The sequence below is a fragment of the Mauremys reevesii genome, linkage group 6 (assembly GCF_016161935.1).
Source record: "Mauremys reevesii isolate NIE-2019 linkage group 6, ASM1616193v1, whole genome shotgun sequence".
In the NCBI taxonomy this organism is placed as follows: domain Eukaryota; kingdom Metazoa; phylum Chordata; order Testudines; family Geoemydidae; genus Mauremys; species Mauremys reevesii.
Genome location: NC_052628.1, coordinates 56124459 through 56146306, shown reverse-complemented (window position 1 = coordinate 56146306; position 21848 = coordinate 56124459). Strand labels below are relative to the sequence as shown.

At 40.5% G+C, this 21848-nt stretch overlaps 2 long non-coding RNA genes across 3 annotated transcripts in view; one reads left to right on the top strand and one right to left on the bottom strand.

Moving 5' to 3' along the window:
• LOC120408642 overlaps window positions 1-21848 on the bottom strand; it is a 50121-nt gene that overhangs the window by 9125 nt on the left and 19148 nt on the right. The window contains exons 4-5 of the long non-coding RNA XR_005600839.1: window positions 2897-2984; window positions 1770-1837 (exon numbers count right to left, since the gene is read on the bottom strand). This is a non-coding gene — a long non-coding RNA (uncharacterized LOC120408642). The remainder of the gene's footprint in view (window positions 1-1769; window positions 1838-2896; window positions 2985-21848) is intronic.
• The window catches only part of LOC120408643, a 32913-nt gene continuing 17288 nt past the window's right edge, over window positions 6224-21848 (top strand). Inside the window, exons 1-2 of one of the 2 annotated variants that reach the window (XR_005600841.1) lie at window positions 6224-6317; window positions 9936-10076. This is a non-coding gene — a long non-coding RNA (uncharacterized LOC120408643). Of the gene's footprint in view, window positions 6318-7692; window positions 7760-9935; window positions 10077-21848 lie in introns of those variants that run through there. The other variant, XR_005600842.1, reaches the window with a different exon arrangement.

Genomic DNA, 21848 nt, shown 5'->3' with positions numbered 1-21848 from the left:
ATCTTGTTCTTATAGGAAAAGTCCATGAAGAAAAACCCAGTGAACTTAAATTCTATATTTTTACATTAAAACAACACAAATGTATCAAACTATAACTTCTGCACAAATAGATTTAGAGTGGTTTTATGTTTCCTTGTTTATATTTTTATCTGATTACTATTAAAAATCTACATGTAGAGGTCACATGTTATTTGTCTATCAGATTATAGTGTAATATGATTTTTAGCTAGGGAAAGAGGGTGAAGGTATTGCTGTTAAACAGATACTATGCTATGTGAATTATGTCATTTCTATAGTTATAAAACAACTCGAGAAAATGTACTGTAACAATATGATCTATGTTAAGATTGATTACCCCAAAAATGCTTTCAGGAGGAAAAACAGAGGAAAAAAGAGAAAGATTGTTTCTACCCAAGCTTTACATCATAAAAGGTTTGGCTTCCATGGAGAAAAAATCTAGCATTTGGTTGTTACATACAATGGTCACTCCATTTGTATATTCATTATGCACATTAAACAGTCAAACATATTCCTTCAAGTAAATATGCGTATCTTAATTTGTTCTGCTGAAAGAGAGACAACTATCAGAAATGGCAATAAAAGTCACATAATGAAATAAGAATACTAGAAAATCCAAGGATTTTAGTATGGTCCATTATTCATTCAGTTCCTGGCAGCTTTTATGATTACAAATCACTTGATTGACTAACTAGACATTCACAAAGTGAATTATGAATCAGGTTCATTTTTCCTGGTTGATAGTTGGTACATGTTGTAACTCTTCCACTTTGTGATATATCAAGTTCTTGTAACAGTAATAAGAGATATAATCAACTCTTTATTTCAGGACAAATAAATTGCCTTTTCAAAAATGAAATGTGGTTGCTAACGTTTTAACAGTGTGCAATGTAATTCCTTCCTGCTATTTTCTGAACAGTATCTGCTATGATGACATAGCTTTTAAGTAGTTGACTTTGCTAACATTATTTTAACAGTCATATACCTTCAGAACCATGTACACTGACCTCAGTGGACATTCTGCACTTGGACTGTCGCCCTTTTACTTGTAACAAGCAAGTCTAAAACATCTAATCACTGGGCCACATTTTGCTTATTTTGGCTCCATGTAAGGTACAGATTGGGACTCAGTCGGCCCAAAGAATTTGAAAGGAATAACCCCCCTCTCTTTCTCTCTCATACACAATCAAATTTTTTGAGGAAATGTTTTTTGTCAATTTACTTTTCAGAAAATCCAACTGTGGTATCTTGTTTTAAAAAATGATGACTACAATACTTCAAATTTATTAAACAGCTTTTATGGGATTATTTTTTATTCCTGATTACATCATGAGTATAGATTATCAACCACTCTATTCATTTTAAAATTGTGATTTAGAGCACAATCCTAAATAAGATGTTTATAACAATTTTAACTACTCTGCTTTAATTAAGGGAGTAATGGGCTTAGAAATAAGATTTAAGGGTTGAGCAAGGGGGTAAAAATCAAAGCTCTCAAAGTTTTAACATTAAGTGGAATAAGTGACTGTCCAGAATCAAAGGGGGGCAGATCAAAAGTCAAGATAATGGTTTCAAGTATAAAATTCACTTTCATTTGGTCCATCTGCTTGTCTCCCATGGAAACCAGTGTGGAGTATGGTGAGATGAAGCAAGTACATTGGTTAAACAAGGAAAGGGAAATTGATTGTAACATTTCAGTGGTCATAAGTAGGAAAAGGTGTGGTACATGAAGGAATAAGGAAGATACCTACCAAAATGTAGTGCAACTATGCTCAACATCATTGCATCCACTGCTGTGCTTGAGTACAGAAGAATGGTTCTATAAGATTCAATGAGATTTATTTCATCACTACTCTGTTGAACCCCATAATGAGCCACCTGCTTAGCGATTTTCAATGATTACTGCTATGTTTGTGATGTGCTGGGTATCCAACACCATGTGTATGCCTTTCTAATTTCCACTGTGTTCCCTGCACATACATTACAGGTTAGTGCTCTTCAGCATGGCATAAACTTTGCTAAGCTGTTCCTCTTACTGTTTCTGTGGTTTTCATTGGTGATTAATTCAGTGCAATTCTTTTGCTGAAAGATTCTTTGCTTCTGGCCATTCCCCTTCTGGCAACTTGTGTGTGTTGTCTCTCTATATTGTGCTGTCCTCAGGGGCGGCTCCAGGCCCCAGCAAGCCAAGCGCGTCTCCCGGGAGGACGGCAGGCAGCTCTGGTGGCAGGGAGGTCCACCGGAGCCGCAGGACCAGCGGACCCTCCGCAGGCACATCTGCGGGAGGTCCACCGGAGCCACGGGACCGGCGACCGGCAGAGCGCCCCCTGCGGGCGTGCCGCCGTGCTTGAGGCGGCAAAATGGCTAGAGCCGCCCCCTGGCTGTGCTGTTCCTTAGCATACTGGTTCTGAAAACAGGAACTTAACACTTAGGTATCTGTAACTTGTGTGAGTGGTTTACTATTTCTTTTCCTATTAGCTCATTGCAAACTTCTTGGCTTTGTGGCATGCAGCCAATAAGAGCATAAGGTCTTTTGGCTGGCTTATTTATACTGGCCACTTTTGACCTCTTAATTTGTGTACTCTGAAGGTGTATACAAGGAAGTTACTCCTTGGACACGTATCTCCAAAATTTCCCATTCTTCTCACCCTTGTTTCCTACTGTGCAGGATCATGGGAATTCCCATGAACATGTAAACCAAACAGCAGAATTTAAATTTAAACATAATGACTCAGGTCAAACACTTGCTCACTTAAATATCCAAAACCACACTAAATTCTGCTCCCATTTGCATCTGTGTAAATCTGGAGCAACTCCATGGCTTCTACTGAGTTATTTTGGATTTGCACTGGTGTAAAAGAATAGAACTGGTATCACGTACCTGGTTCAGAAGATGCATCTAAGAGCAAAAATCTTTTTTTCCAGTCTCCATTTCACACAAAGTGCTACCGTGACATCACTGGAGAATTCTGCATAGGGAATGAATGCAGAATATGAAATAGAGATGTACACTGCAGATACAAGAGAATTTTGCCTTAAATTTTTAATCTCTTTTACCATATATTCATAGTCAAGTTTATATAATTGATATGAAAAAGTGATGGAACTAGGCCATCTCAATGCAGATTTAGTAATAGCTGTGTTTTAAAATGTGCTGTACATGTAGCGGTGGGTAACATTCCAGTTACGTGGTGCCAGATCATTAGTGCTGATTCTCTACACTAGTAGCTGAGAGGTGTCCTAAGCCCTGGAAATCCCCAGAGCTGTTATTAGTCATGCTAGTTAGATCAGCCTTTAGGCTACTCTAATTTGGGCCAGGACGAACTGGCACCTGGAAGATTGAGATTGCAGAGAGGGAAGACACGAATGTGGTGCAAAGTTTAGGCCCTGTGCTAAGCACAGCTCAACCAAACCCAGTGGTCAAGCCCTGGGAAGGAGACAAGGAATGCAAGGTACCTACAACTAGATAGACAAATGTAGCCCAGGACAGAGAATAAAGTACAAAACAGTCCCAGGAAAGCAAGTTACATGTATTATCCTGGCCACTTTTGTTTCTTAAAATGTTACAACTTTGGTTTGCAAGTTAGAGCAACCTACATCAAGGCACTACGCAGACTAGTCTAGATCACCCTGGGACTCACTGACACTGGTATGTCTTGGACATATGCTTGCTTTATAGCACTTTTTTGGATACAAGAATATTTTGTCTTGGCTCTGAGAATTTTCCAGGTTGCACTACATAATGATTCCAAAGGTCTGAAACACCATAGACTTCAAAGGGAGGCAGAGAGAACAAGAGAGATGACATGGGACACAGCAACTCTTGGGGTCCAAACAGAAGAACATAAAAATGCATTTTACTTTGATCAAAGAGGCTAATGGTTCATAAAAACACAAATGTTATGTCTGTTATTTAGTAAGTGAGAGCTTAATTTATTTAGCTCTTTTTCCTCCAAGTTTAATAATTTTAATTATTTTTAATGAAGAAAACAACCCCTCCCAACCCAAGAAATTCTTATACAGTATCAACAGAAATCCAAGTGTCAGAACTTGGAATTCCCACAAAGTGTATACAAAGCAGAAAGTTAACTACATTAAACTTGGTCAGAGATTTTCCAGAAACACCATCATATGTTTTTGGAACTTTCATATTTGTCATTTAACTGACATGTGATCTTTGCTGAGTGTGCCAAATCACTGAGGCCTGAATACCATTCAATAATGTTAATTTTGTTTTCTGATTTCCAGTTCTTAACCAATTATTTTCCTGGCAATCATTCTAGCCTTGAGTATAAATATTACTTCAAGCTCTTTGTTGATATCCAGAACATTTTGTATATCTACAGTAGGAGATTCTGGAATCTAATGGGAAAACCCTGAATATTGTTAAGATGAGATGCTGATTTATTTTGTCCCACATGGGAAGAAGTACAAGGTAGTATCAGGGCATATCTATTAACTGGATTCCTTCTGCAAAATTTTAGCACATTATTTTTGAAGATTTTGAACTTGTGCATCCTACTAAGCATTTAGCAGATTTAAAATGGGATTTTCTTCAAAATAAATCTCAGTCTCAACATTCAGGGTACTGGACAATCCTCAAGTGGTTTTAGGAGTCAGAGGGAGATGGGAGGCATCTTGTTTGAGAAAAGAAAGGACCAGGAATGGAGAGGATTTCTAATGGGGATAGGCAGTGGAGAAGGATGAAGGACTTTCTTTTCTCCTGCCTCAGTTTGGATTCTAAAGACTTAGTATACTTGTACGGAAGTTTCTAACAACAAAGAAAATGACATTTTAATTTGTGAGGGTTGGTAGCACATTGGAAAGTGTAGCCCTGGTATAAACCCCCCACATCTGCATGTGTCCCTGTCTGTTGGAATAATTATCTCATTAACACTAACAAATACTCCTATATTTAAGTTAGTCTACGGGAGACTTTCTGCTAAGCTGGTAGATTTACTGCAAGTTCTGCTCCTAATTTTCTTGTTTGCATTACAATTCCAGTTCTGATCCCAGACTTTTTTTGATTTGACAACTATTTTTTCCCTCTTCAGCCCTGAACAAGAGGAAGGATACACCATATTGCAGATGATACTGTTTACAAAGGAGTGAACTATGTTAGGGCATTTCTTTCAATATTTTATGCACACAAAAAAGGACCAAATTCAAAGTCAGATCCCTTTACACTTACTTGCAGATGTATAAAGGAACTTAAGCTGCAGTCACTGACTCTTTAAGGAGCCACAAGATAGTGTAAAGCTGGGGACCAGTCTGTTTTTATCTGCACATTCTCACAGCTTTCTGTTAGTTGCTCTTGTTGCTAGACTCCTTTCTACTTGTCTCCCTGGAGTGTGAGTTTCACCAGAGGCCCTAGGCTTTCCTACACTCAGATGCTGTGGGCTAAATTCATAGGTGCTGTGGTGGTGTAAGTTACATGTTGGTAAATGGGTGTGAGTCTAAGGGCCCGATTCTGCACTTGATATTCTAACAAAGAGCCCCATTGATAATAAGGGTTAAGAATAAGGTTGCAGAATCAAGCCTTAATGGACCATGTGTGCCTAGCTCTTACTCAGCCACAGAGTGGATTAACCCTGTCCCCCATTTAGTCAAATAAAGGCTGCTCAGACTCCAACTCCAACTGCAGAATGAGAGCAGGGCTGCTAACCCCTGAGCAAGGGCGGTGGTGCAAGAATGAGGTGTGGGAGAAGCCTGGACTCTGTTCCCCCCTTCTTGCCAACCAGAATAGTTGGTGGGCAAACAGGGCACTTTGGTGCATCTGGAAAAGGGGTGAGGTAGTTTACTCCCTGCTAGAGCAAGGGGAGGAATGCATCTCTCCTTCCTGCAGCTCCTGTTGGGGTGGCTCAGGGATGGGCCTGCAGTTCTAAGGAAGTAATTTGAAGTAAGTTGAAGTAATATACATGTTGACGGGGCTGAAGGAAAGTGCAAGTCACAAGGAATTGACTCCCCTCTCAACATGGCCACTGCCTTCAGCAGCAGCTATGAACTGCAATACCCATTGTTAAAAGAGGAGGCCCAAAGGCCAAACGCAAAAACGCATGCCCAATTGCACACTTACATTCAATGTATAAGTTGGCCTCTCAGACATTGGTTCTATAAGCCTTATTTCAGCAATTACTGTTTCTTTAAGACATGTAGTCTCTGGAGGGATAACTTCTGTCATGTTTGAATTCCACTGTCCTTTTCCTAGCATTTCAGGGATGTAATGCAGTACAGGACATTACCACACTCCTTTCTTCTTTGGAGGATTCTCCCCTCAAGACTTCAGTGCCACAGAGGGAAGGGTAATGTTTACTGATCTTCTACTATTAACACATTTGTTAAAAAGGGATCAGGATTGATTATTTTCATCTTGACATGCAAAGAGTCAGACTGTGCCCTTGGCTTGATCTCAGGGTATGAACTGACAATATCAGCAGAAGATGCAGAGGCAGCAGCTTTTTGGATATCATACATGGCAGGCACATAGCGTTCTAACACACAGAAATTGCTCTAGCAAGGTGTACACACTATAGTCCCTATAGGAATAATAAAAAGAGTTTCTCATGCATTTGACGTATTCACATACCACGTTCAGCTCTGTGCAGAATCAGCTGAACATTATGTGTAACCTATGATTTTTACTACTGTTCAGTGATCTACCCTCCGCCATGCCAAAGTTCTGGTGTAGAGGAAAGATACAAAATGAACAATTTTAGCAAGTCAGATTAAAAACCTAAATGTGAGACAAGGTGGGTGAGGCAATATCTTTTATTGGACCAACTTCTGCTGGTCAGAGAGACAAGCTTTTGAGCTACACAATGTAGCACGAAAGCTCGTCTCTCTCACCAACAGAAGTTGGTCCAATAAAAGATATTATCTCTCCCACCTTATCTCTGTAATATCCTGGGACCAACATGGCTACAACAGCACTGCATACAAACCTAAATGTAAACATTTCCTAAATTATGTCACTAGATCAGAAGCAGGAAGGATTTTAAAGAATCATCTTTAAATGTTTATGGAGCTATAAATATGGTAGAGTTCTTCCCTCATTTTTACTCCATGCAACCCCACTGAAGTCAATGAAATGGCATGTAAAGCACTACTGGATGTAACTCAGTAGAATAGGCAAATACAAGACATTGTGTTGTTTACTGTTAACATGAAAGAAAGGATTCAAGAGTCCATTGTGAACCAGAAGAGCATCAGCACTGACTCATTGTTTCTAATTATTATTATATTACTTTTTTCAAACAAACAACAAAACATCAAGCAATTGGCTCCCCTGGCTAGTGTCTCAACAAAGCCTCAGGACTCAAATGAGCAACCCAACAAGTAAATGGTTAGTTCAAATGAAAATTATAACAAAGACAAAAATGTCAGCCTGGAAACTGAACTAATAAGGGAAAGAATTTGCATGAAGCTGCTGGCACAATTTTAAACTTTAGTAAGAATAAAGGAGAGCAGAGCTGTGGAAATCAGCTTGTGAAGCTGAGGTAAACAAAAATCCACATTGATCTTTTCTTCATGCAAAGCAAATGAATGAAGATCTCTGAACAATGATGGCTTCCAGTATGATCTTGCATGTTAAAACTTAGGCAGGGTTTGCAGCCCAAAGTGAATTCAGTGAAGAATGACAGTTTAGCAATCCAGCACCAGTTCCAACTAGTCAGATGTTGCTGCTTTTTGGCTTAACTACAGGAAGAATCAGAAGCTCATGGTTTCTGTGACAACACAGGATCAGGTGACCTGGATATGTCCTTCCACGCTGATCTGGATAAATAAATTGGCTGGTTGTAAACAGGATGGCTAAGTATTCTCTCACAAGATTTCAAGTTCACAAAGCATGAGGCAGCAGAGTGAGGAGTCAGAGGTGAAAGGTGATAAGCCATCTTTGGCCTGTTCTTCTGTAGAGCACTGGCTGCTGTTCAGACTGAGATCTTGGAAACAGTCCATTGGCAGGCTTCTTGCCAGGGGATTTGTTACAGAGAGAGCATGGCTTAGTCAGGATTTCACTACAAAAATTGTCTTGATTCTTTTGCTCTCTTATTAAAGACACTCTCCCTCCCCCCACCTCCCCAATTATTTATTTAAAAAATATATATATCTGGATGAAACACACACATTCATTTCCCACAGACAACACTTTCAGGATGATTTGTTTTTTAGAGATAGAGGCTCAAAAACTATGAATTTATTGTGCAAAGTAATAATTGCAAATTACAGTGGCAAACTGCTTTCCAGAAAAAGAATTAGGATATTCAAATAATTGAAAGGATTGAAAAAAAGACTGGCTGCTATCTTAGGGCTACTGCGGATATTTTTGGAGGTTATATATCTCTGTTCCACCTAAACCACCAGAGGCAACACAAGATATTGTAATTAATGGACCCACCTACTGTCATTCTTGTACTGGGTGGTAAGACCTGGTGTGTATTGAAGTGCAGGAAGGGCTTCATGTAGTAAAAGTTGATATGTCCTTTTAGAGTTGTTTTTTGGCTTAGAAGTACATCAACAAATTCATTGACCCTGATCTCAGGGCCTGGCCTGGCCCAGGACCAATGAGGTGAGTGTGGGAGGTATAAAGGTGAATGTCACCTTTGTTCTCCTGTGATCCCTCAGGGCTGCTTTAATTCATTCCAGGAGTAACACCCTCAAGGGTCTGTTGTACTATCCAGAGATTGGTGGAGCATTCCAGCCACACCTCCAGCATACACCCCAATCCCTGTCACTGGCAAGACTGGGAGCTACACCATCTTTAACATAAATCAGTGATTCCCCTACTGGTTTGGCTGTTTCAGGGAGGTACATGGCCTCAATCCTGCAAAGGTGAAAGATCCCAGAGCTCAGGCTCCAGCCTGAGCCCAAATGTCTACACAGCGGATTTTTAGCCCTGCAGCTCAAGCCTTGTGAGCCCGAGTCAGCTGATCTGGGCCAGCTGTAGGTCTTTTATCCCTGTGTAGACTTTTGTGATGCCAAAGCAGCAGAAAGGGGTCTTAGAAGGTTAGATCCCTCTGAACATAGCCTTATTTGCTTTGCTGGATCTTCACATTGTCAGGGTTGCAATCAAGGTCTTACCTCTCTGCTGCTGTGGAGTAATTTGCATCACTGACACATGTGCCCCATTAGGAAGTACTCTAGTAAATTGAAGTCTCCAGGATAGTTGAGATTGTGGTTAATTATGGGAAAAATAAAGATATGTGCTTGTACACCCTGTAAGTAACACTCCTGGTAGTAATGCTCTAATTCATAGGCATAGCGCCATTAGAAAGGGGTAGAGCTTATTAAATTGAAGTTATGCAGTGACATTTTCTACATATCTAGCATAGAAGAATTGTAGACTGAGCAGAAAATTGGGATTCAGGTGCTCCCAAGATCCATTCCTGGCTCGAACACAGACTCTGAAGCCTTGGCAAGTCCTCATGGCTCCATCTCCACTATGGCAAATTTCCTAAGAATTTCCCTCCATTGCTAACACCAGTATTAGCAATTTTGGGAGCCTTGGTGTAGCTAGGATGCCAGCTGCTGTACGCATTTAAACACAATGCATCTAACCTTGCTTTGGAACAGGCTTAATCTTATGTAGATAGGGGCTTACACCCATTTTACTAAGACACAGAATTTAATAATATTTCCTTCCCTCCCTCCGAGGAGTGAAGTGATTTAATATTCGTAAGATGCTTTGAAGATTAAAGTGCTACATGTTATTACAAGTGCAAAGAATGTATTTTTTCCCTACTACCCATCTTTTCCATTCAAGTTATTTCTACCAAAGGAACTCAGTTTCACCATGGGGGGAAAAATAAAAATCACAGAAAAAGGGATGGGCAGCCTTGGTTCAGATATGTAAAACATTAATATTAAGCCAATAAATATATTTTCCTTATGGAACAATGAATTTTATTTTGATTTTTAAACAGAGCTATGCGGAGACCGTCCAGTTCACTGACTACTCCATGGAACTCAAGAACAACGGTCATTAGAAAGGATAAAGGGAAGCAATCTGTAGCCTCCTCTCTCCCCACCACCCCCTGCAGTTTCTCATCTCAATAGGCACACAGGTAAACATACTCCTTTTGTATGACAACATATCTCTAAGATAATGACAAACTGTATTTCTTAATTGCTGTTAACCTTGCTGTATTCTTAATCTTTCCAATCAGGACAGGAAAAATACCAGTCTTCTCATTTAAAACAAAACCTGAAGCAGAAATTAGGATACTGCAAGATTAGATCAATCTAATTAGATGATATATATACCATATATAGAGCTGTGCCACTCATTAGGTGCATCATGGGAATGGTAAACCAGGGTCATCCCTTAGGGGGTGTGGGACCCGGGGAGGAAGTGACGAATCCATCACTTCCGGGACCGACCACTCCTGGTGCTGGCCAATTGCATCAGCAGCTGTGTGCCCCCCCTGCCCCAAAGCGCAGGGCCTGGAGCGGTTGCCCCAATTTGCCATGCCCAAGGGATGGCTCTGGTAATCACTATCTTCTGAAGCATTGGGTGTTAGCCACTGCTGAAACTGTGTTACCATACTTGATGGACCAATGTATTGATTTGGTATGGAAAATTCTAAGTTCCTATTATCTTTTAAGGAGAACAGAAGATCAAAGGACTATAGCACCAGCGGTGATGCTAAAATCCTAGGAGAATGCAAAGATTTTTGGGATATGTGTTTATATGGCCCCCTACCACTGTTGCCTGGGAGTGCTTCACAAACCTTAGGGAATGTTCACTGTCCAGCACAGCAGGGTGTGTGTGTGTGTGTGTGTGATTGCTGCACTGTGGACTCCTACACCCTACCAGCATGCACTGTTTTCTCTTTTGCCTCTCAGTGTGGCTGTGGCTTACAAAAATGATTAGAGGTACAGAGACTTCTATATGAGGAGAGACAGAGAAGATTGGGACTGCTCAGTTTAGAGAGGGGATCAGCCAAAGGGGAAATGATAGAAGTATACAAGATAGTGAATAGTATTGAGAAGGCAAGTCTGGCTCCCACATTTACCCACTTAAGATGTCATTTAATGAAACAGAAAGGTAACACATTTAAAACCGATAACAGGAAATATACACACGCAGCACAATTAACCTGTTGAACTCATTGCCACTAGATATAACTGAGACCAAGAGAGTAGTAGGATAAAAAAAAAATATAAGACATTTATATGGGAAATTAAAACCACCCACAGTTACATTAGATAGGACATGTTAGTCCACTTTTTCTCTGTATGTCTCAAATCAGAGAGCAAAACTAAGACCATCAGTAGAGCAGGGAGGGTAAGAAAATGCCATGCTTCAAGTTTTGGGATGAAGTCATTAGCTCTTTCAAGATAAACAGAGAACCCTGAACTCTGGTAAATAAGGAGGGACTGAGTTTCAAATATTTTGTTTTTTATTGTGTTTTTTGGGTTGTTTTTGGTCTACATGGACCATAAAAATAAAAAATGGAATAAATCTGTTAAATCATGTAAATGTAGGAGTTAGTCCCTGGCTGTGATGTATCACTCATAAGACTGAGATTAGATTAAAACGTAAATTGCCTCTTGTCCTGTGGTCTCTTCTTCCTGACCCCTGAGAAATAAAATCACAGTCTCTTCTATTTTCCAAGAAATGGTGAACGCTCTATTCTACCTCCCAAGAAATATGACTCTCCCCTGAATATGACACCACTTCTCACTCACCTGCCCTCTGTAGTTTGTGCTAGTTTTCTATCTGCATCTTCAGCCATTTTTCCCCCCAGGAGAAGGAGATGTGAAAGCTTTCTGTTTCCTCCTGTTTGTCCTACGGGATGGAGGCATCATGTGCATCCACTCAGGAGGAAGCTGTCTGAACATCTCCCATTGTCCCCCGGAAGAGGGGACTCCAATCTCGACAACCCCTTTAACTGCAAACTTTGTCCCCAGTGGGTCTCTCTGCAATTTTATCCTTCAACCATTTTACCCTGTCTCTCCTCTATCCCTGAGGATGTTCACTCTGTGACTCCCACCCAAACTCCAGCCTTCTGTCTCTTCATCATGGGCTCCATAGTTAACCCACCCACCCGATCCCCGCCCTCCACTCCCCCCTGCCTCCCTCGCCCCCCCCTTCCCCCAGGCCAAAGCCAATCTTCCCCGGATTCAATTTTCCTTTCCAAATTAATTTCCCCGGCTCCACAGCTGCGAGCAGGCGGGCACCAAGATTCCAAACCCTCCAGCTCAGAAAAACTATTATACCATACACCCATTATTTACCACCATTGTGTGTATATTAAGTGAGTTACCTATTGACTTATCCTACTATCCTATCATACCATCCTCCATATCCTATCCTTAAACTTAAACTTATCTAGCTTAATCTTCCCTCCTCGGAGGTCCTATAGCTGTGTCAGTTCAGTGTTCCCCTCCCCTGATGGTTAGAAACCTCTTCCTGACTTTTCCTTTTTGACAATTGACAATTTAATGTCGTTCCCACATTAGCACTGAGCTGAACTAATTCTTCTCCTTCTCTTCCTCCTTCCTGGTATTTTCCCTCTGATAATATTTTTTAAAGATCATATCTCTTCTCCTTCTTTCTTCTCCAAAAAAAAAACAAAGTCTCTCCTCTCCCCTTTCATTTCAAAGGCCTTCCATTCCATTGATCATTCTAGTGGCTCCTTCTTCCTTCTTTCTTTATTTTTTCTTCTCATTTCATCTTAAAAAAAAAACCAACAACAAACAAAAAAATGAAAATGTCTCACCTCTCAACGCTTTATATAAAGGGACTAGCACCTCCTTATCCCTACTAGAAATACACAATACAACCCATTAGCGCATTAGCTTTTTTTTTTTAATATCCACATCCACATCACCTCTCATAGTCATCCATCATCAACTCAGACTCCTCTTTCCTCCCTCCTCTCTTACTTACAACTGCCCCCCCCCAGCTATAACTAAAGTTCTTGTTAGACATCCCCTAAATGCACTTACACCACTTCTCACTATTGAATTTCATCCTGTTACTAATACTCCAGTTTACAAGGTCATCTAAATCTCCCTGGAGAATATCCCGATCCTCTTCCGAATTGACAATACCCCCCAACTCTTCTATGTCTGTCCCTAGGACTCCATCTGTGTGAGTGTCTGTTAGTTGAAATCCCTTTTCTTAGGGATATAATAGTGTAACTTCCCCCCATTCCTCTCACTCAGATACCCAAAGCTATTTCCCAATTGAATCTTTCTTCCCCAGGGAAGTCTTTCCCCAGATACCTCTCTGCCCACCCCATCTTTGCCTTGCTCCTTGTGGATCTCTCTGGATTCATTCTGTGCTGCTCCATGTACCCCTGTAGACTGAGGACTCATCTGAACCTTGCTGGGTGAAAGGAAGCTGCCTCCAGCTCTTACTTGGAATACAAGACCCTGTGTTCCATGCTACCCAACTCAAATGCTAGTCCCTGCTGTTACCAAGAAGGGATGATGCTGAGTCAGTGCGAGGAGACCAAACACAATAATAGGCTTGCAATATATCTATTCTATTACTGGTTTAGGAACTTAAACAGATTTTTAATTACAGTCTAGCTATGTCTGTCAAAAAAATTTCCAGTTTACTTTTAGAGTCAGAAAATCACTAACCCGTGTCCTCATGTGCAGAGTAACTACCACATGATCTTTACATGAGGACTGCGTGATCCTTTGAGGTTCCGAGTGCCCTCAACTCTCACTGAAGCAAATGAGAGCTGAGGATGCTCAGCACTTTGTGCGATCAAGACTGTAGTAAGGTTCTCAGTTAAATCCTGATTTTACTAGTACAAATACATCAACTGTATTTAGTCGTCAATGATGACTAATAATTCCAGAGCCATTTTCTTTGCTCTTGGTTTATAATTTGTAAATGTTACTTTATTACTGTTTTACAAAAGTATAAGCAGTGTTGCAAGAAGGCTTCGTTTTGGCAAATTAAACCTGCAGTGGGATTTCTAATGCAGGCATTCATCCTGTGGGACTACACATCATCGTTTTGTGGAATTATTTCTGACATTTCATCCGTCATCCAGTCAGAATAACTAAACAAACCAGTGCTGTTCTCCTCTACTCAAAGAGCAACTTTTCGAGAGCCTTCCCACAGAAAAAATATAATGATTATTGCTATCAAATTATGCTTGCAGAAGCAGAAAGGAAAAAAATTCTACACCAGTAAAGGCAAAAGAGCTATTGTACACCAATAATGTACCTTGGGAATCATTTAAATAAAATGTATTAGGCCAGATCTTTAGCTGGTAAAAACTGGCAATGGAGATATGCCAGTTTACACCAGCTAAGATTAGGTAAATAGAACCTAGGATTTGGATGCGCTATCATTGAAATCAATGGCAAAATTCCCATTGAATTAAATAGGGGCAGGATAGGACCCCAAATGACCACTTTTTGTCTTTTGTTTAAACAAATTTCATTTTTAAACCATGAGAGAGATAAATAGGTTATCAACACAGCTTCTCATCCTCTGTATTTACCAGGGTCTTTCTTAAAATATAGAATACATGTCTTGGAGGCCAACTTGTTTATTTCAACCATGTCACTCCAGGAAAAATATGATCTAAACTACATTAGTTGTGATGTTTAAATATCAGAGCACCAGTGAATGAAAAGTGCAGTGTAGCTCATTATTAGTGTATAATGCCTTCTTAATCTATATTAAAAACATACATCCAATAGGTCTCAGATTGGTTTCCCCACTCTGTAGAGATCTCCAAGGATATATATTGCAATTACATGAGTTATTTTTTGCCCTTTAATAACTAATATAATGTGCTTTGAAGTAATGTGGTCTCACACTGAAATCTAAAATCAGACACCTAAACTAACAGAAAAGGTAAAACCGTCACAAAAGAGAATTTGGAGACGGAAGTATATAATCAGATAAAGGAGAAGAAAGTTTTGAAAAGGATTGCAGAGGAGTAACAGGAGATATTACTAGTGTGTTTCTTACTTCATTGTTGTTTTCTTTTAGTAAAAGTTCTATCAGCTGGGGAGAGTTGCTCTCCTCTTTGAAGCTAGCTCTTGTTTCTCTGAAATCAGATTCCTTATTCCCAGGGCTCCACTCTGCAATGCCAGCACAAACATACACCAGCAGCTGCACAGAGCTTTAAAGAGTTAGCAAGAAGCTATCAAAAAATTACTTATTCCATTTTAGATCCACGTCCATGATTTTAACTTAGTAGGTTTGAAGTTTGGGGAATGGGTAGAAAAAAAAATCACACAGTTTGAAATAATAAATAAACAGTTTGAAAACGTATACACATGAAGAATAAAAAGCGAAATGCATCTACATTTAATTAGAAAGATAATATCCATAGGTGAGAATAACAAGATAAATCCCACCCCTCCACTACCTACACACATTGTGAATAAAGCTATGTAGAATGTTCCAGATTAGATTAGATTAGGCCAGTGCCAGCCTTCCTTCTATAGCCTAATCAGGCAAGCAGGTGCAAGTCCAGCTATTTCTGCATTTTGACAGCACTGTGTGTAGTTAGGGACCAGATTCATCCATGGTGTAGGTCCTTTAAAGTCAGTAGAGCTATACTGTAGATGAATTTGGTCCATAGAATTGGATGAATGAAGGAGCTAAATTTGAAATTCATGCATTGCTCCCAAAATTCTATCTTTTTTCATTGAACCAGAATTGATTCAGACTTTAAGGTCAGACGGGACCGTCATGATCAACTAATCTGATCTCCTACACATTGCAGGCTACAGAATCTCACCCACCCATTCCTGAAATAGACCCTATCCTCTGACTGAGTTACTGAAGTCCTCAAATCATGGTTTAAAGACTTCAAGTTACCAAGAATTCACCATTTACACTAGTTTAAACCTGCAAGTGACCTGTGCCCCATACTGCAGAGGAAGGCGACCCTCCCCGCCTCCCTCCCAGGTCTCTGCCAGTCATACCTGGGGAAAAAATTCCTTCCCAACCCCAAATATGATGATCAGTTAGACCCTGAGCATGTGGGCAAGACCCACCAAACAGATACGTGGGAAAAAATTCTCTGTAATAACTCAGAGCTCTCTTCATTTAATGTCCCATATCCAGTCACTGGCAGTTGCCTGTGGGCCAAATGCCATTGTTGTAAGTCCCATCATACCATCCCCACCAGACATTTATCAAGCTCAGTCTTGAAGCCAGTTAGGTTTTTTGCCCTCACTTGGAAGGCTGTTCCAGAACTTCACTCCTCTGATGGTTAGAAACCTTCGCCTAATTTTGAGCCTAAACTTGTAGATGGCCAGTTTATACCCATTTGTTCTTGTGTCCACATGGGTGCTTAAATAACTCTTCTCCCTCCCTGGTATTTATCCCTCTGATGTATGTATAGAGAGCAATCATATCTCCCCTGAGCTTTCTTTTGGTTAGGCTAACCAAGCCAAGCTCTTTGAGTCTCTTATAAGGTAGGTTTTCCATTCCTCAGATCACACTAGTAGCCCTTCTCTGTGCCTGTTCTAGTTTGAATTCATCTTTCTTAAACATGGGAGACCAGAAATGCACACTGTATTCCAGATGAGGTCTCACCAGCCTTGTGTAATGGAACTAACGCTTCCCTGTCTCTACTGCAAATACCTGACCTGAGGCCAGTGGAGCTGGAACGATGTTTATGTTTATATTACTTCAAGCCAGGAGGCAGCACCCCCACCATCCATAGTTCCAGCACCTATGCCTGATGCATCCTAGAACTGCATTAGCCTTTTTCATGGCCATATCACCTTGAGGGCTCAGAATCATCCTGTGATCAACCAGTACACCCAGGTCTTTCTTTTCCTCTGTCGCTTTCACCTGATAAGCCCCTCGCATATAGCAAAAATTCTTGTTGTTAGTCCTAAATGCATGAACTTGTACTATTAAATTTCATCCCATTTCTATTACTGCAGTTTACAAGGTCATCCAGGATCTTCTTGTGTGATACTCTGGTCCTCCTCAGTATTGGCAATACCTCCCAAAATTGTACTGATTTCTGACATTTTGTGTGTGAAAATGTGTTTGGATTTTAAATTTGTATATATCTGTTTGGCCTAAGCATATGTATGTGAAAAACCATTAAGAAAAATCACAAAAAATAAACCAGCAGGATCTGAACTGTCTTCATCTAGGATGTCTCTCCGCATCCAGGTTAATAAATAATGCTCCACATTGCCCCAAACATACCTTCCAGAACTCACCCCTTAGCAAAAACCTTGAAGAACAGATCAGCCTTTCTGTTTGCCCTGAATGTGTCCTAAAGACCAATAGCTCTCTTGAACTATGCATGCTCTTCATGTAACATTCAGATATCGCAGGAAAACAAAGACATAGATGTGATTTTTGTGACAAGTAATTTAGAAGTCTCAGCTATCAGCTTTAAGATGTCTTATTCCCAACCCTTAACCCCACTAAATGGAATTTAATAATATTTTGTGATTTTTTCCTAGACAAAAACTATCCAATCCCCCTCTTCAGTGGAGGCAGGACTTTTCATATGTACATTTATAGATGCTTGACTGTCACTGAACACAGAACTTCATGATATGTTCATATGTGGCAGGTGTGAAACTGTAGGCTGGCTAACTGCCCCACAGTTTTGGTTTGGGGGAATTCTGTAAAGAATCACCCCCCCCAAAAAAAAACAACAAAAAAACAACCCAACCAACCAAACAAAAAACCCAATGAGATGCCTGTGGTGAGTCTTATTTCCAGGTGACCATTGGGAGTGCCTGAATTTCATTATCACCAAGTCCAATATCCTTGTGAGAAAGATCACTTGAACTATTCAATTGATTTATAACCCAGCACCTCATCTATCTTCCTTTATTAGCCAACATATACGTGCATGCAATTGATTAAATGTGTCCATTGCTAGAATGTCAGAAAATTATGCTGTAGAACAAGAGAACCTTAGGCCACCACAGCATGAGCTTGATCCTGCAATCCTTCCACAAGTGGGTGCCATGGGTTGAGTCTGCAATGAAAACTTTTAGCAATTCTCCCACTAATGGCTTAACCAATGGCACCCAAATGTTACTGGTTCATGTACCACTTACTTAAAAATGGTTGTGAAATGAATGGATGGAACATCAAGGTCATGTACCACTGTTGGACACATACCACAGTCTGGGAATCTTCAGGTCCCAAGACCAATGCAACTCCACTTGTGGAAAACATAGAATCATAGAATATTAGGGTTGGAAAAGACCTCAGGAGGTCATCCAGTCCAATCTCCCACTCAAAGCAGGACCAACACCAACTAAATCATCCCAGCCAAGGATTTGTCAAGCCAGGCCTTAAAAACCTCTAAGGATGGAGATTCCACCACCTCCCTAAGTAATCCTTTCCAGTGCTTCACCACCCTCCTAGTGAAATAGTGTTTCCTAATATCCAATCTAGACCTCCTCCACTGTAACTTGAGACCACTGCTTCTTGTTCTGTCATCTGCCTCCACTGAGAACAGCCTAGCTCCATCCTCTTTGGAACCCCCCTTCAGTTAGTTGAAGGTTGCTATCACATTCCTTCTCACTCTTCTCTTCTGCAGACTAAATAATCCCAGTTCCCTCAGCCTCTGCTCGTAAGTCATGTGCCCCAGCCCCCTAATAATTTTCGTTGCCCTCCACTGGATTCTCTCCAATTTGTCCACATCCCTTCTGTAGTGAGGGAACCAAAACTGGACACAGTACTCCAGGTGTGGCCTCACCATTGCCGAATAGAGGGGAATAATCCCTTCCCTCGATCCGCTGGCAATGCTCCTACTAATACAGCCCAATATGCTGTTCACCTTCTTGGCAACAAGGGCACACTGTTGACTCATATCCATAATTCTCATCCACTGTAATCCTGAGATCCTTTTCTGCAGAACTGCTGCTTAGCCAGCATGGTGCATGGGATTCTTAGTGGTGCATGGGATTCTTCCTTCCAAAGTGCAAGACTCTGCACTTGTCCTTGTTGAAACTCATCAGGTTTCTTTTGGCCCAATCCTCCACTTTGTCTAGGTCACTCTGGACCCTATTCCTACCTCCAGCATATCTACCTCTCCCCCCATTTTAGTGTCATTTGCGAACTTGCTGAGGGTGCAGTTCATCCCATCATCCATATTAGTGCAGACTAGGTGCAGGTGTTTTTACCACTATTATTTCTAGTCCTGTTTGGAGCAGATTTGGAATTGCATATCTAGTCAATCAGAGTGTTAATTTCAAAACGTGAATTTTAATCACAGACAACTTAAAATTCACCTCGATGTTGGCTTGTTGCACAAATCATCCAACCTGGGAACAAAAATTATACCACTTGAAGCTAAGTGAAAATTTTGAATAACTGCATCAACACTTTTTCATGTGAATTGTTGCACTGCAGTCAAAGGCTTTCCGTACACTGAGAATTTTTAGCAATTCTCCTGTCATTGGTCTAGCACATAGTGGATTCAGGCATGCCATCCTAGGCTGTGCAGAGCTATTGCTAGCATTGGTGGAGCTACTACATCAGCATTGGAAAAATTGCTAAACATTCTTAGCATAGACAAAACAATGGTCTGCAGTGGTACTATGCACATCATGATCATAGTAAGGGCTTTCAGGATTAGGCTTCATATCTGTACAGTAAAGAAATGGTAGAAATAGGAAACAAGTATCAATATAAAACTAAAATGTCCAGACATTTTTCACTGCATACAGTATGATACAGTTTAAACTAACACCATCACATTTTAGTATGGCAGTTAAATTGTATAACTCCTAGCCTTTGCAGTTTCAGTTATTGTGGGCCAGATTGTCAAAGGCATGCATGCATCTAAAGATGCAGATAGGTGCCTGGTAGCATCTTCAAAAACACCAAAGCACATTAAAACATGGATCTGGCCCTAGCTGATATACTCTGTCCCATTCCTTATGAAAAAGATGAGGGTCCAGATGAAGGATGCTTTAACCTGCACGAGACAATGATGCTCACAACCCTTTCTGCTGCACCAAGCAGTACTGAAAGCCAGGCCCAATGCCATCTGCCATAAATCAGTCCCCCACTCCACAAACTGACTCCTGCTAGCAGGTCACCTGCTCCAAAACCTGCAAATGTTATTATATAACTCCAAATGGCACCCTCCCCACAGCCAGACCTCCTGGGTGCTGAGAGAAGGCAATAAACAAAGAATGCACTATGGGTTGTGAGAAAATGCCTCAGATGTCAAACAGAAATTAGTTGAGACCCCCTACTCACCACCCTACTGCCCTCCATTTCCTGAAGGGAAAGATGGGGGAATGAAAAGGAGGCCAAACACTGGGCTCTTGTGCCTGAGAGGAATAATACATGCCTCCAGGAGTGGGGAGAAGAGGGAACTGGGAGCCAGTAAGAACCCACTAATGCGGATTAACCAGCCATTAGGTGTGGCAGTGTCCAGATCATCTTGCCTTCTCCTGAGGCCAGATTGTTAAGGGACCCTCTCCCCTTTGTGATATCTATTGCCTGCTTGGCATGACCAAAACTCTCTCAATAATGGAGGTGGGGCAATTTATTTGTGGGTGGAGTTGCGCAAATTTATTCAGTGAACAATTCTTGGTCTGCAGATCGTTCTGAGCAGCTCACTGAAGTTGTTAAAAGTTAGCACTTTCTTGGTTAGTTATACAAGCTGTGTGATATTGTTGGTGTACCCTGATTGGGTGGCATATATCTAACCAAAGCTACCAACATTTTTGTATTTGAACATCAAAGTAAAATCCACAATTTAAATATACAATAAAGCAAACAGATTAACTTTTGATAACTGTTTGAGCATCCAAACTTGAAAATAAGCTTTTTGTAAGAACTGGTACTTGGAAAGGAGATTTGCTAGTGTATTTGGGGAAGTTAACAGAAATGGGGAGTGTATGAAGATGAAGTGAATTAGTTTTATTCATTTAAATAAATATTTGAGGAAAGCTCTTCTGGTAAAACATAAAATGTCAGTGATGTGAAAACAGAAGTGGATGGATATACAGCTATGCTAAATAAAAAATAAAAGATGCTCACTACTAAATAAAAAATAAAAGATGCACAGGGCATTTATACCACTCAAATCTTCTTAAAATGGACAATGTCAAGGTAAAAAACCCCATATTTAAAACAATACTTGCCAATGTTACTAACCCCACAGTTGATTAACACTGAAAGAATTTAAAATTTGTAGTTCACCGTCTTCATTATTTATTTACTTTGCATGTCACTCAACTTGAAAAGAGAAACTAGACTAGTCAGTTTCACTTTCTGGGGTTCATACATGTGCACAATGCTGTCATGCTTAGTTTTCTAATGCTTTGGGGGAAAATGTGTAAATTAAGAAAAGTGCTTGCGATGCTAACAGACCCCAGTCGTCTGTGGGCAGAATTGAATCTGGGACCTCTGGAGCTTAGTGCATGAGCTAAAAGCCAACTGCTTGTTAGCTAAGGCTGTAGCACAAACTCATTTTCTCTCTCTCTCTAATTGGTCTTGGTGCCACTAGATGGGACAGAACACCACACCCAGAAGGTGTGTGGGTTACATGTTCATTTAGATTTCCTAATTATTTCTGTTCATTTTTTATAGCTCTTCCTTTCCCCTTCTTAGTATATAATTTGAGTCTAAGTGACTCCACAGTGTCCTTCAGAAATAAGCTTTTGATACTGCACCAGAACACAGAACTGAATTTCCAGCTGTGCCTGTGCTCTATTTGTGCAAATGCAAAACTTGTGAGTGCACATATATGCATCTATATGTTATAGGTGCAACTTAAATGCACACTTTTGCAAATGCTCCTACCTGCATGTATGCAGTGTTAGAAAGGTTGAAGTTCATGCACTGGTATTTGTATCCATAAAATGTGAGTCCATGTTATGTGTAATGACAATTT